This window comes from Mustelus asterias, chromosome 4, assembly GCF_964213995.1.
Source record: "Mustelus asterias chromosome 4, sMusAst1.hap1.1, whole genome shotgun sequence".
NCBI classification, from domain to species: Eukaryota; Metazoa; Chordata; class Chondrichthyes; order Carcharhiniformes; family Triakidae; genus Mustelus; species Mustelus asterias.
The window spans coordinates 136,721,079-136,737,218 of record NC_135804.1 but is presented as its reverse complement, the minus strand read 5'-3'; positions in this window follow the sequence as shown (position 1 = coordinate 136,737,218).

Genomic DNA, 16,140 nt, shown 5'->3' with positions numbered 1-16,140 from the left:
GAGGGATATGGTCCCTGGAAGGGTAGGGGATTTTAGTTCAATCAGACAGCATGGATTGGTGCAGGCTTGGAGGGCCGAAGGACCTATTGCTGTGCTGTAGGTTTCTTTGTTCACTGCCTGGCTATGTCCCTGTCCTCCGGGGGCTATACTTACCTTAACACCCTTATGGAGAATCTTACATCTAAAGTAAAGCAAGTTCTTGATTGCTGTTCCAGCATTACCTCCTTCTCAGCAGTAACTCTCGCTTTTGAGTCAGAAGGTTACAGGTTCAAGTCTCCTTCCAGAGGAGATCCAGGCTGACACTCCTGTGCCATACTGAGGTCGTGCTGCACTGTCAGAGGTGCTACCTTGTAGATGAGTTGTTAAGCTGGGACCCCATATGGCTTCTCAGAGCTGGTGTCCTGGGCAATAAGGGGAAAGGGAAAGTGGCCATAGTCCCAGGTGGCCACAGGCCTCGAAGGGAAGAGGGGATTTAACCTGAGGATCACCACATCTCAGGCGAGGGGCAAGGTTGAGAAGGCGGGGCCTTCATGAATAACCTCAGCCGGTACGGGAATTGAACCCACACTGTTGGCATCGCTCTGAAAAAAAGATGTAGGTGAACCTTACTGAGGCCACATTGATATATGAAAAATGAGCACAAAGGCTGGGAGAAAATGGCAAATGGAGTAACTGCAAACTGGCAGGTGGACAAAGAATGAAATAACCTACAATTATACAGCATCTGTGAAATGTATGAGCTCCTGTAATGTCGGAAATGTGGCAGCCAATGTTTGCACAGTGAACTCCCACAAAGCGCAATATGATAATGACAAGATTATCAGAGCCCAGGGAAACGCCGCTCTGCTGGTCCCCTCCAACTCGACCTGCATCCCTGAGGCTGGAGTCCTCTCCCCCAGCCCCCAACCCCTCTGACCCGGAGAGTTGTGACCTCCTGCAGGCTCCAAGCACTCCTTCCACTCCCCCCTTCTACAATCACCCCACACTCCTAAAAATAAACCCTCAAAGCCCAATAATCACTCTTCCGTCAGGAAAAAGATACAAAAGTCTGAGGTCACGTACCAACCAACTCAAGAACAACTTCTTCCCTGCTGCTGCATCAGACTTTTGAATGGACCCACCTTGCACTATGTTGATCTTTCTCTGCACCCTAGCTATGACTGTAACATTACATTCTGCACTCTCTCCTTTCCTTCTCTATGAACGGTATGCTTTGTCTGTGTAGCGCACAAGAAACAATACTTTTCACTGTGTGGTGGACCTCAGTTGTGCCTTTGTCCTATATGGACCACCGTTGTGTGTGTTTGTCATACCTGGACACATCCCCTTCCAGTTTGGTTCCTCCCCTCAGCACCTAGTATAAAGGTGGCTGTCTCCTCCCCCTTGTTCAGTCCAGGTCGGTTAATTGTTGGGATCTGCTCCTGATTCTGTTGTGAATAAAAGCCTACACTTATATTGGCATATCGGTAGTCTTTCGCCTTATTGATAGTGCATCACACTGTATACTAATACATGTGACAACAAGAAATCAAATCAAAAATCAAAAGATAATCTGCTTTCTGTAATGTTAGCAGAAGGATAAATATTGGTTTAGCTCAGTTGACCGGACACTGGTTAGTAATACAGAGCAATGCCAACAGCATAGGTTCAATTCCCATACCGGCTGAGATTATTTATAAAGGCTCTGCCTGCTCTCATGTCTGCATGGGTTTCCTCCGGGTGTTCCGGTTTCCTCCCGCAGTCCAAAGATGTGTGGGTTAGGTGTTATGTGTGGGTTAGAAGTTAGATGGCCATGCTAAGTTGCTCCTACGTGTCCCAAGATATATCGGTTAGGGGAAATAGTGGGATAAGTATGTTGGGTTACGATGATAGGGCATAGGGTGGGCCTGGGTAAGATGTTCTGTCAGAGAGTTACTGCAGACTCAATGGGCCAAATGGCCTCCCTCTACTCTGTAGGGATTCTATGACATTGATTGACAAGACATGTTAAACAGCAGCTCCATTTATAGAATGAGTGAGGATTCTTTGGCTGCAGCTGTTCGAGGGCGATTCCCAGGCCCCGTGAAATGATAAAAAAATTAAAGCTGGAAAGATGATTGAACCTCTTCAATGCTCTGAATTTCCAAATATGCAATTTCAAAGTGAAGTGATGGCACCCAAGAACGTGTGTTTAACTTAAATTATGATATGATCATCTTTCATCTCAGATTGGGGGAGAGTCCTCATTAATTCTTCTGGAGTCAGGAAAGGGAATGGGAAATGAGACCCAGCAAAGACAAAAAAATACTGTCAACTTGCCTTGCACTCGACGCTAACCACTCAATCTCTTTCCAGCTACAAAGGCATTCGACCTAGATTCCACCATGTGATCGAGTCACGGCTCCACCATATAATTTGTACTACGCTATCATAATCTATCAATGTCATCTAATATCATGCTATCATACCCTTCTGTTCGAATCACTAAAATTCCACTCTCCTTCCCTTTGTCTCTTAATCTTTTCCCCACTCATCTCTATCTGGCATCTTTCTCTTTGTTTCCACTCTCTATCTCCCTCGAACAGTCTGAGTTCCTGGCGTTAAAAAATTGCTCTCTCTAATATCTAGGTCACCAGTGATGGACTGGAACTGAATGTGAAATTAGTCCTTTGAAAAAGAACAGGACAAGCAAGTCAAAATACATTTTTAATCGGGGAAACTGAGAGAAGATACTTGAACATTTTTTCGCCAGCATAATGGTGAGCAGGCAGTTCAAATCCTAAACCCAGCATTGAAAAAAATGCTGTGTGAATATTAGTATTATAATCATGCTCCTCTTTAATCCACTGGCAGATTTTTAAAAAACTTTTCTGCTGAGTAATGCACGACTGTAAATGAAAGGTAAAAATCTGACAGCAGATAACTTCATTGCAGACATGTGTAAGAAAGCTGATTAAGCAAAATTTTTTAAAGTGAATTCTTGATTATTGCAGCCAAAAGCTTGTGTCGAGTTGCCTGTGAATGACAAGTTTCATCACACCATGTAATAAATGTGAGGTTATTCACTTCGGAAGCAAAAACAGGAAGGCAGATTACTACCTGAATGGTTGTAAATTGGGAGAGGGGAGTGTGCAGTGGGACCTGGGTGTCCTTGTGCACCCGTCGCTGAAGGTAAGCATGCGGGTGCAGCAGGCAGTAAAAGCGGCAAATGGCATGTTGGTCTTCACCGCGAGAGGTTTCGAGAACAGGAGCAGGGAGGTGTTGTTGCAATTATACAGGGCCTTGGTAAGGCCACACCTAGAATATTGTGTGCAGTTTTGGTCTTCTTTTCTGAGGAAGGGTGTTCTTGCTCTCGAGGGAGTGCAGCGAAGGTTTACCAGGCTGATTCTGGGGATGGCGGGACTGATGTATGAGGAGAGATTGACTGGGTTAGGATTGTTTTTGCTGGAGTTCAGACAATTGAGGGGGGGGGTGATCTCATAGAGACTTATAAAATTCTAACAGGACTCAACAGGGTAGATGCAGGGAGGATATTATTCCCAATGGCAGGGGAGTCCAGAATCAGGGGTACAGTCGGAGGATTCAGGATGGAGGTGAGGAGACATTTCTTCACCCAAAGAGTGGTGAGCCTGTGGAATTCATTACCACAGGAAATAGTTGATGCCAAAACATTGAACGTATTCAAGAGGCGGCTGGGTATAGCACATGGGGCGAATGGGATCAAAGGTTATGGGGAGAAAGCAGGGTTAGGCCATTGAGTTGGATGATCAGCCATGATCATGATGAATGGCGGCGGAGCAGGCTCGAAGGGCCAAATGGCCTCCTCCTACTCCTATCTACTATGTTTCTATGTTTCCATATACCAAATGCTTGACAATCTCTGTTTAAGCGTCTTGGGACAGATGCAATGGGCGTTAATAGTGTTGTGCTGTCACCGAGATGGTATCCCAATAAAATGTATTGAGCACCAATTGGCGTGCACACAAATTCAGAGAATCAGAGAATCATACAGTGCAGAAGAGGCCCTTCAGCCCATGGAGTCTGCACTGACACGTGAGAAACACGTGACCTCCCACCTCATCCCATTTACCAGAATTTGGCCCATAGCCTTGAGTGTTATGATGTGCCATGTGCTCATCCAGGGACTTTTTAAAGGATGTGAGGCAACCGCCTCCACTACCCTCCCAGGCAGCGCATTCCAGACTCTCACCACCCTCTGGGTAAAAAAGCTTTTCCTCACATCCCCCCTGAACCTCCTGCCCCTCACCTTGAACCTATGTTCACTCATGACTGACCCTTCAACTAAAGCGAACAGCCTTATCCAGAGTGTCCACGTCCCTAAATTGAAGACTATCACCAAATTTTGGTTGCAAAAACCCACATTTTCAGGACTATGAATGTTGCTGCAATCTAACATGCTGCATGTGCACACTCATAGACTGGGCCCACCACTCTGCGCAGGTCATAAATACAGATGCTGAGAATGGGCTCCACAAGTATACAAGGCAGAATGTGACATAGCCAGTGCGCCAGGCTGATTTGACTACAGTCGTGCCATTCTCAGCCTGAACCCTCCAGCTAATGCTCCCTCTTAATTTTCCACAGCTGAATATGTGCTCAGCAGCAGCGAAGGTCCCCATTGGCCATATTTAAATTCTTATCACGTTCATTGTTGATTGGTTTTAATTGGCTGCTGTCGTGTTCTCTCAATGGGCAATGCCCTGCCATGCCCCTGACCATCAGGGGGCTTCAAAGCCTCCGAGTCCCTCGGTGTGGCCATTGCGCCTGGTCTCCGCTAGTGGAGACCTGGAGCGATTCACGCCGTTCTCACGTCATGCCCGATGGTCAGAGGATCCCAGCAGCTGGGAGAATCCAATGTTGAATGTGTTTTGCATATTTAAATACTGCTTTCAATATGTTAAGTGGCCGGGTTGCGCCATTAGAAAGGGACCATGATGGGTGCAAACTGTTTGGCGCTGGGCACAAAGCTAATTTTCAGGCTTGCACTCAGGTTTACCGGATCAGCGCGATCTGTGCCAGATGTGGCGAGGTCAGAAAATTACCCCCCAGATGTTCTCATGGAAAGAAGATACTTTTTTAACCATTTGATTTTGATTTATTTGGTTTATTATTGTCACATGTATTAGCATACAGTGAAAAGTATTGTTCCTTGCACGCTATACAGACAAAGCATACTGATCATTGAGAAGGAAACAAGAGAGTGCAGAATGTAGTGTTACAGTCATAGCTAGGATGTAGAGAGAGATCAACTTAATGCAAGGTAAGTCCATTCAAAAGACTGACAGCAGCAGGGAAGAAGCTGTTCTTGAGTCGGTTGGTACGTGACCTCAGACTTTTGTATCTTTTTCCCGATGGAAGAAACTGGAAGAGAGAATGTCCAGGGTGCGTGGGGTCCTTAATTATGCTGGCTGCTTTGCCAAAGCAGCGGGAAGTGTAGACAGTGTGAATGGATGGGAGGCTGGTTTGCGTGATGGGTTGGGCTTCATTCACGACCTTTTGTAGTTTCTTTATCCTTTGCCTCAGTCCGCATGGTGGCTTTGTTTCTACAGCTGAAAGCTGGCATTAGGATAATATTATTCAACAATGTGCACTCCCCCTCACACCGCAACCATTCCCAACTCCTCAGGTGGTATTAAGTCTTCAACACCCAGCAGCTGAATGAGATATGAGGTGCCATTGGTCTGACTGACGAATGCAAGTCTTAATGTCAGCTTCATGGAGCCCATAAGAACATAAGAACATAAGAAATAGGAGCAGGAGTAGGCCATCTAGCCCCTCGAGCCTGCCCCGCCATTCAATAAGATCATGGCTGATCTGAAGCGGATCAGTTCCACTTACCCGCCTAATCCCTATAACCCCTAATTCCCCTACCGATCAGGAATCCATCTATCCGTGATTTAAACATATTCAACGAGGTAGCCTCCACCACTTCAGTGGGCAGAGAATTCCAGAGATTCACCACCCTCTGAGAGAAGAAGTTCCTCCTCAACTCTGTCCTAAACTGACCCCACTTTATTTTGAGGCTGTGCCCTCTAGTTCTAGCTTCCTTTCTAAGTGGAAAGAATCTCTCCATCTCTACCCTATCCAGCCCCTTCATTATCTTATAGGTCTCTATAAGATCCCCCCTCAGCCTTCTAAATTCCAACGAATACAATAATCGTAATAATTCATCACCAATATCCCGTTCCCCTCAGCATCATGAAGAAAACTCAATGCAAACTCGTTAGGAATTCTATTTTAAGCCATATAAAACAATGGGCGGGATTCTCGCTGCCAGTGAGAATGGAGAATTTGGCACCCAGCCAAAACTCCATTCACTGCAGCGGCACTGGAGAATCCAGCTGGAGAACCCTAGGGTGGCACACTGGTTAACACTGCTGCCTCACAGCGCCAGGGTCCCGGGTTCAATTCCCGGCTTGGGTCACTGTCTGTGTGGAGTTCTCCCCGTGTCTGCATGGGTTTCCTCCGGGTGCTCCAGTTTCCTCCCACAATCCGAAAGACGAGCTGGTTAGATGCATTGACCATGCTAAATTCTCCCTCAGTATACCCGAACAGGCGCCGGAGTGTGGCGACTAGGGGATTTTTACAGTAGGTTCATTATGTAAGCCTACTTGTGACACTAATAAATAAACTTAAACAGCTGCGGGCAAGCTGAGGTTTTTGGTGATTGTAGCAAAACAACATCAGGTGCTGCCCCACCCCTTCACCATTTATGTATCCCTCTTCAACCAGACAGCAATTATGGATGCCACTGCTTATATAATTGCTGCCTGGTTGAAGAGGGTCTCTCTGGGTGTTGCAATTCCGTCTGAGCAGGTTATTCGCTACATTTCTGTTGTGTGCCTCTCAAACACATACACCAAATTTGCCCACAAGAGATAAAATTCTCCAGCCCTTTCCTACTGGTGTATCGAGTGTCCTTGCTTGTTGTGACACAATACCCTGAATCCCGCTGCTCCAATGAAGCAGAGTCGAGAATGACAACTCCTATGACACACAGTCTTCTCTCATGCATACAGACGTCCTCCACAGGGGTTGCACGTACCAGAAATTACAACTGAAGACTCAGGTTCCGAGCACAAAGTCCTTTTAACATTACTGGCTCCGTATACTTGGATTCCCTGCTTCATGCCTTTGGGGTGTAACAGGGAACTGCAGCGGTTTGAGAAGATCGGCCACACCACATTCAGAGGACAATTAGCAAAAGGTAAAATTAACTAATAGTGAATAAAAGTTGCAGGCCAATAAAGGGGAAGCTTCTCTCCGATACTGTTAATGTCAAACAACCATTTCTTAAGCTGCTTGTTTTTTTTGTGTAATTGTGAAGCAAACTTTCATCTCTGAGCCCAATCGAAAGAAACAACAACATCCTTCAATATCCCAGGACATCTCAAAGTGCTTTCAAGCCAATGAAGTACTGTTAGAATGTAGGGATTGTTAAAATATGGAAAATGTTGCAGTCAGTTTGGCACAATGGAGTCTGACACACAGCATCATGAGAATGGTTGGATCATCTGATGAGGGATGGTTGAGGAATCAGTATTGCCCTGACCTCCGGAAGATGTCGCCTGTTCTTCCTTCACATCCACATGACTGAGCCGACAGGGTCTCAAGATGTGCAGGTTGGGTGGATTGGACATGGTAAAACTCCTCCTTAGTGTCCCAAGACATGTAGTTTGGGGGGGGGAGGGAGTAAAGACTGAGGGATGACCTGATCGAGGAGTCCAAGATTATGAGGGTCATGGACAGAGTGGATAAGGAGCAACTGTTTCTCTTAGTTGAAAGGTCAGTCACAAGGGGACATAGGTTCAAGGTAGTTTTAGTGGGATGCGAGGAAAAACGTTTTTACTGAAAGGCTGGTGAGAGTCTGGAATGCGCTGCCTGGGAGGGTGGGAGAGGCAGGTTGCCTCACATCCTTTGAAAAGTACCTGGATGAGCACTTGGCATGTCATACCATTCAGGGCTGTGGGCCAAGTGCTGGCAGATAGGATTAGGTGAGACTTCAGATGTTTCTCACGTGTCGTTGCAGACTCAGTGGGCCGAAGGGCCAAAGGGCCTCTTCTGCGCAATATGATTCTATGGTTGAGAGTCTTTGGAACTCTCTTTATCAAAGGCAGTGGAAGCAGAGTCTTTGAATATTTTAAAGACAGAGGTGGATAGATTCTTGATAAGCAAAGAGGGTGAAAGGTTTTTGGGGATAGACAGGAGTGTGGGGTTGAGGTTACAATCAGATCAGCCATGATCTTATTGAATGGGAGAGCAGGCTTGAGGGGCCGAGTGGCCTACCTATGCTCCAAATTCATATGTCCGATATTTTTCCTACAGGCCACTCAGTCACACGCTTGAAAGTTCAAGTTAACCCTTCTGTTTCTCTCTTCACGGAGACTGCCTGACCTGTTGAATATTTCCAGCACTTTTCCCTTTTATAACAGCATCCACGGTATTTTGCGAATAATTTATTTTTGACAGTTTGGGCCGATATAAGGAAAACTGACACAAATATTGGTCACCAGTTTAATTTCGGTTCAACAGGAGGGAGTTAAAATGCTGGAGCAATGAATGATGTTTTCCCACTGTCTGTCTGATCACAGAAGCCACCTTTATCCCCTCAAGGTGCATGTGCTACGTGTCAGCTTTGATTCTGATTTCCAATCCTGTTGTAGCTGTAACTATCGCTCAAGGGATTTGACCTGGACAGTCTCCACTGCTTTTACCAGCCTCCATCCTACTCAGGAATCTTAATGTCAGGACAGCAAGAAAAGAGATGGTGGTTACCCATGACTGGCAAATAACTAGGCCAGCCAGCAATTTAATCAGTTTATGATATTTGCAGTACACATGCCATCTTATGCCACAAGGACCTTATTTTATTAAAATTCATTTACATGACGTGGGCATCGCTGGCTGGGCCAGCATTTATTGCTCATTTCTGAGGGAATTTGAGAATCAACCACATTGCCGTGGCTCTGGGGTCACACGTAGGCAAGATTGGGTAAGGACGGCAGATTTTCTTCCCTGAATGACATTCGCTTATTTATTAGTGTCACAGTAGGCTTACATTAACACTGCAGTGAAGTTACTGTGAAAATCCCCGAGTCACCACACTCCAGTGCCTGTTCCAGTACACTGAGGGAGAATTCAGCATGGCCAATGCGTCCTTTGAATTGTGGGAGCAAACCGGAGAAAACCCACGCAGGCACGAGGAGAATGTGCAGACTCCGCACAGGCAGTAACCCCAAGCCAGGAATTGAACCCGGGTCCCTGGCGCTGTGAGGCAGCAGTGCTAACCACTGTGCCACCATGCCACCCACTGAACCAGATAGGTTTTTTACGACAATCGACAATGGTTTGATGGTCATCATTAAAACTTTAATTCCACATTATTTTTTATTGAATCCAGGTCTCAGATATTGCTCTGAGTCGCTGGATTTCTTCTCCAGTGACATTATCACTACGCTACTGCCTTCCCAAATTACTTAAAGCAAACTTGTCTGGACTCTTGAAATGAAGGTTGATAATGCCTTTTATGAAAATACTACAGCCAATGGCGCAGAGTGAAGTGTAGCTACGAGAGGTATTCAAAATCATGAGTGGATAGGAAGAGACCCTTCCCACTCGCCACAGGCTGGAGAATGGAAGGGCACAGATTTTAAGGTAATTAGTAAAAGAAGGAAATGTGAAATGAGGAAACAATGCCGAAAAGATGGGCTGAATGGCTTCCTTCTGCTTTGCAACACTTTTGTATGATTTGATGATTCCTTTGCAATCTAGGCAACGTGGCAGGCAGAATTCCACACAGCACGCTCCCACAAACACCAAATGTGATAATGAACCGATGACCTGCATTTGGGGTGGCACGGTAGTTAGCACTGCTGCCTCACAGCGCCAGGGACCCAAGTTCAATTCCGGCCTCAGGTGACTGTCTGTGTGGAGTTCACACATTCTCCCCGTGTCTGCGTGGGTTTCCTCCAGGTGCTCAGGTTTCCTTCCACAGTCCAAAGATGTGCTGGTTAGGTGAATTGGCTATGATAAATTGCCCCTTACTGTGTCAGGGGTATTAGGAGGGTTACGGCGATAGGACCTGCATGGGACTGTTGTTGGTGCAGGCTCGATGGGCCAAATGGCCTCCTTCTGCACTGATCTCTTGACTGATATTAGTTGAAGGATGAATTGGCCAATAGAAGACTCTCTACTCTCCTTCAAATTAGTGTCATTTGAAATTTTGGAATGGATTTTCACCCTCAGGGTGGGTAGTGGGAATAGTGACGATTCCGGGATCAAATTGCCAGCCTCAAAAGTGCCAGAAAAACTGTGATTCTTTTGGGGAGAGGAGGTGTGGAACCATGCTACAGTCAGGCCAGCCAACCTGGGAAAAAGTTCAGAGGCAGCTGCTTGCTGAAGGTTCATTCAACTGATTCCTTGGATGAGGAAAGACTGGGCAGATTGAGCTTCGATTCATTGATGTTTAGAAGAATGAGAGATGACCTTTTTTTTAATTCATTCATGGGACATTGGTGTTGCTGGCTGGCCAGCATTAATTCCCCATCCCTAGTCGCTCTTGAACTGAGTGGCTTGCTAGGCGATTTCAGAGGGCAGTTGAGAGTCAACCACATTGCTGTGGCTCTGGAGTCACATGTCAGCCAGACCAGGTAAGGACGGCAGTTTTCCTTCCATGAAGGACATGAGTGATCCAGATGGGTTTTTCCAACAATCGACAATGGTTTCATGGTCATCAGTAAATTATTAATTTCAGATTTTATTTTTATTGAATTCAAGTTCCACCAAATGCCGTGGTGGGATTCAAACCCAGGTCCCCAGAACATTAGTGGAATTTCTGGATTGATGGTCTTGTGATAATACCACTAGGCCATTGCCTCCAGGATTGATGCTGAAGGACATTTCCCCTTATAGGAAAGATGAGAACAAGGTAACGCAGTTTAAATATAAGGATTTCCCATTTTAGACGGAGGTGAGGAGAAATGTTTTCTCTTGGTGAGTCATGGGTCTGTGGAACTCTCTTACCCAGACAGAGATGTGGAAACAGTGTCATTGAATATCTTAAAGTTTGAGTGAGATAGATTCTTCAATTGCAAAGGGAGTCAAAGCTGGGAGGAACAGGAAGAAAAGTAGTGTTGAGGCCACAATCTGAATGGCCTACTCCTGCTCCTATTTTGTATGTCTGTTTAAAAATAGATTTGCTACTTTGTTGGGTCCACTCCAAATATCAGCAGTTCCAAGGCCTTCTGTACTGAAAAAAATGACCTTATACTAAATGTTTCAACTGAGGTACTATAGCACTGAGAAACTGCCTGATATTACAATAACGATGTTACAGAAACTAAGGGATCTCTTCATTTACGTGGGCAGCACGGTGGCACAGTGGTTAGCACTGCCGCCTCACAGCACCAGGGACCGGGTTCGATTCCCGGCTTGGGTCACTGTCTGTGCGCAGTCTGCACCTTCTCTCCGTGTCTGCGTGAGTTTCCTCCAATGCTCTGGTTTCCTCTCACAGTCCGAAAGATGTGCAGGTTAGGTGCTAAATTCTCCCTCAGTGTACCCGAACAGGTGTTGGAGTGTGGTGACTTGGGGGTTTTAAAAGTAACTTCATTGCAATGTTAATGTAAGCCTATTTGAGACACTAATAAATAAACTTTAAAAAATCTATACACAGTATTCTCGGTGTGGTCTCACCCATATATTGTACAACTGTGGCAAAAATATCTACTTTTGTACTCAAATCCCTTTATCTCCAATAAACTTCAACAGTCTACTTGTCTTCCTCATCACTTGCCGTATCTACATACTAAGTTTTTGTGATTCATGTACCAGGACACCCAGATCCCTCTGTACCACAAAGTTCTACAATCTCTCCTCATTCAAATAATCTGCCTTTTTTTTATTCTTCCTGCCAAAGTGGACAAGTTCACATTTTCCCACATAATACTCCACCTGCCACATTTTCGTCCAGTCACTTAGCCGATCTGCATCCATTTTGCAGACCCCCTGTATCCTCTTCATGGCTTACTTTCTGACCTATCTTTGTGTCGTAAGTTATATCTTGTAACTTACTTTGTGAATATCAGCAAACTTGAAGGATTACTTCTGATGATTAATTTTACTTTTCTGCAGATTGAGTCATTGCACCTGAAGAAACTTTGCAAATGAACAAAAATAATTAATCAAATTAAACACTTTGATCAGGAAAGGTCTCAGTTATACTCCAGGGGTTGGTTCTTTAAATGTAAAGTCCTTTCATTGCAAACCTTAATTGCTGCTGTCTAAAGTGAATGATGGATACAGTTGGCTTCAGGGAGTGAAAAGCATTAAAGGCTAAAAATATGGTGTGCTTAATTATAAAATCAACTTTCGCTGGTTTAAGTGGTCAGGCTAGCGGAGGGATTTGAAACTCAAAGGGAATACAGAGGGTGCACATTGAGTGAGCAATCAGGGAGGTGCAAAGAATCTGGAGCTGACGGGTTGGTGGGGGGTGGGGAGTTTAAACTGCAAAGATTCTGGCGAGAGGATCTCCTTGATCCTGTCAGTGTTAATTTTGAGAAATCTGTGGCTTTAAAGTTCGCACTTCACCTCCCTGTTAGGTGATTGTGTGTCGAAGGAGCCCCGATATCAGTCATCACCTTTACTTATGTCTCACAGAATACAGAGGCCAAGAGGCAACAGATGGCTTGCAATGTGCAGACTTTGACAATCAGCGTTCAGGCCTTGGGTGGTAAACTGGAGAAATTCGGTCAAATTCTGCCTTGATGTCTAGGGCAGTCACGCTCACCTCACCTCTGGCACTCAGTATTTTTGAACCAAGGCTGTAATGAGGTCAGGAGCTGAGGGGCCCTGACAGAACCTTAACTGAGCATCAGTGAGCAGGTTATTGCTAAGCAACTGCTGCTTCCATCACCTTACTGATGGGCAGCACGGTAGCACAGTGGTTAGCACTGCTGCCTCACAGTGCCAGGGACCCCGGGTTCGATTCCCGGCTTGGGTCACTGTGTGTGTGAAGTTTGCACATTCTCCCCGTGTCTGCATGGGTTTCCTCTGGATGCTCCAGTTTCCTCCCACAGTCCAAAGATGTGTGGGTTAGGTGGATTGGCCACACTAAATTGCCCCCGAGTGCCAGGGGACTAGTTAAGGTAAATGTATGGGGTTATGGGGATAGGGCCTGGGTGGGATTGTGTTTGATGCAGACTCAGTGGGCCGAATGGCCCTCTTTTGCTGTATAGGATTCTATGATTGAGAGTAGATTGATGGGGTGGTAATTGGTCGAGTTGGATTTGTTCTGCTGTTTGTGTACAGGACACACCTGGGCAATTTTCCACATTACCCCATAGGTGCCAGCTTGTAGCTGTATTGAAACAGCTTGGCTAGGTGCATGGCAAGTTCTGGAGCGCAAGTCTTCAGGATTATTTCCAGGATATTGTCAGGGTCCTTAGCCTTTACGGTATCCAGTGCCCTCAGCCATTTCCTGATATCATGTGGAGTGAATCGAATTGGCTGAAGACTGACATCTGTGATGCTGGGGACCTCTGGAAGAAGTATCGTTACTGTAGAGGTGCTGGTTTCCCAAAGACCGGTGACCAAAGACTTTAAACCATCAATAGTTTATTCACTTGTCTGAGCAGCTCTTACATGTCTGTGCTCTGGGGAGAACTTCCGCATTTCATCACGTGACCTCTTAAGTAATTGCATCATGTGTGCAGACCATTTTATAACATACAGGTGAACAATATTTACATCGAGTGAAACACCAATTAATCTGGTACAGCTGGTGCATAGCCCATCATGTCCTCCCCATCCCATTTTGTTGTGTGAACATGAAAGATGAAAGCTAGCTGCAGCCTAATTCAACACGTACTTCGAGAACTTTGTGTTTGGCTTGGTCATTCGCTCTGAGTGTTTGAATATGCCAGTTTAAAGTTTATTTATTTGTCACAAGTGAGGTTTACATTAACACTGCAATGAAGTTACTGTGAAAATCCCCTAGTCGCCACACTCCGGCTCTTGTTCGGGTACACTGAGGGAGAATTCAGCATTGCCAATGCACATAACCAGCACATCTTTCAGAATCTGGGAGGGAACCGGAGCGCCCGGAGGAAACCCACACAGACATGGGGAGAATGTGCAGACTCCACACAGACAATGACCCAAGCTGGGAATCGAACCCAGGTCCTTGGAGCTGAGGCAACAGTGCTAACCACTGTGCCAACATCCACCAGTTGGCTGTGTTTTATGTTGTCCTCAGGCTAGTGTCCTCAGCTTGTATGATCTGGGGTGCTTCGTCGGTGTCCCCAGTGGGTGCAGAGCTCGTCAGGTAGCCTTCTGGAGACCCACTTCCACCAATATAAAGGGCCTGTGTTTTAGGCTGAGTGGTTGGGTATCTGCTGGTGCTGATTCCGATAACTGTAGTAGGTGACATCAGTTTCATTCCTAGTGGGTACCGTCCAAGGCTACCAAGCGACTATTTGGCTGTGGGGCATGGTTTTGTGCCACTGCCAGCTTGTAATAGCCACCATACTATCTGGATTCTGACCGCTTGACCAAGTGCTAGAGGACTGAGCCTTTGAGCATTGCAATTTTAGTGCAGTTTCCCTCTTAAACGGTGTTCCATGAAGGCACCACTCACACTGGTTCCGAATTTAGGCCACAAAAGAAAGTTGGCAAAAGGAATGGTAATCCTGGTGTGCCTGGAGAATAGTCACCGTGGTGACGAGGCCAGACCCTGTTGTGGTTTGTTTCACAGGCTGAGGAGAGTATCCTGGTAATCTGTGTGATTGCGGGCATGTAACTTTAGCAGGTGTTTAGCTGGGAGCACTGCTCCTTCCACCAAACCATTGGACTGTGGGTATAGGGGGCATGTGTATGCAAAGTTTCTAAATTCAGTGGAGACATATTGACGAACGTTGTCTGACATGAGTCCCTGAGGGATGCCGTGTGTGGTGAAGTGTTTTTTGAGCTTGTTGATGACCATACTCATCATGTTTGGCAGACCGGCAGCAGTATGGCTCTTGTCAAAGGAAAGCCGCTGTGATTTTGATTGAAACATTTTGTGAAATTACTCCACATTTCACATTTGTTGCAGTGTTTGCTGTATGCTAAACAGGCTGCTCTGTTCTGAGGGTGATGACCACCACAGTTGGGCAGGGGGTGTGCCCTGTACCGCAAAAAATTCTGTCTCCCGACTAAGCTCTTAGAGTCATAGAGGTTCACAGCACGGAAACAGACCCTTCGGCCCAGCTTGTCCATGGTGCCCAGTTTTTACCATTCAGTGAATCCCAATTGCCCACGTTTGGCCCATATCCCTCGATACCCATCTTACCCATGTAACTGTCTGAATGCTTTTTAAAAGACAAAATTGTACCCGCCTCTACTACTGCCTCTGGCAACTCGTTCCAGATACTCACCACCCTCTGTGTGAAATATTGCCCTTCTGGACCCTTTTGTATCTCTCCCCTCTCATTTTAAACCTATGCCTTCTAGTTTTAGACTCCCCTACCTTTGGGAAAAGATGTTGACTCTCTAGCTGATCTGTGCCCCTCATTATTTTATAGACCTCTAGAAGATCGCCCCTCAGCCTCCTATGCTCCAGAGAAAAAGTCCTAGTCTATCCAGCCTCTCCTTATAACTCAAACCATCCTGTTGGCATCCTGGTAAATCTTTTCTGCGCTCTTTCTAGTTGCTGCTTTGTTTAGCATACAAATTCTATTTGTGGCATTAAATCTTTCTCTCGCAGGCAGGGTCACTGTGGGCCCCACAGATGACTCAATCCTTGACTAACTCACCTGTAAGAGTGCTAGAAACACGTTTATTTACTATGATTTTAAAAGTTTCCATGTAAGATTGTACCGATTCATCAGAACTTTGATTTGTTGAGCTAACTGTGCGCCTAACAGATCTTATGCTCTTCACTGGCAGGCAAATGTTCTCAAACTTTATAATAATTATTTCAGACGCTTCTTTTGCTTCCTCCATTTGAAACACAAACCTCTCAACAGCTTTAGGGCCGACTAGATTCAGTAAGGTATATGCCTGGACCTGTTTAGATTTGTCCGATAATCAGGCACCAAAATATAAATGCCACCCCTTTTCAAACTTAGCCCAGTTGTTTGACTATGAGTGGGTCAATGTGATGAA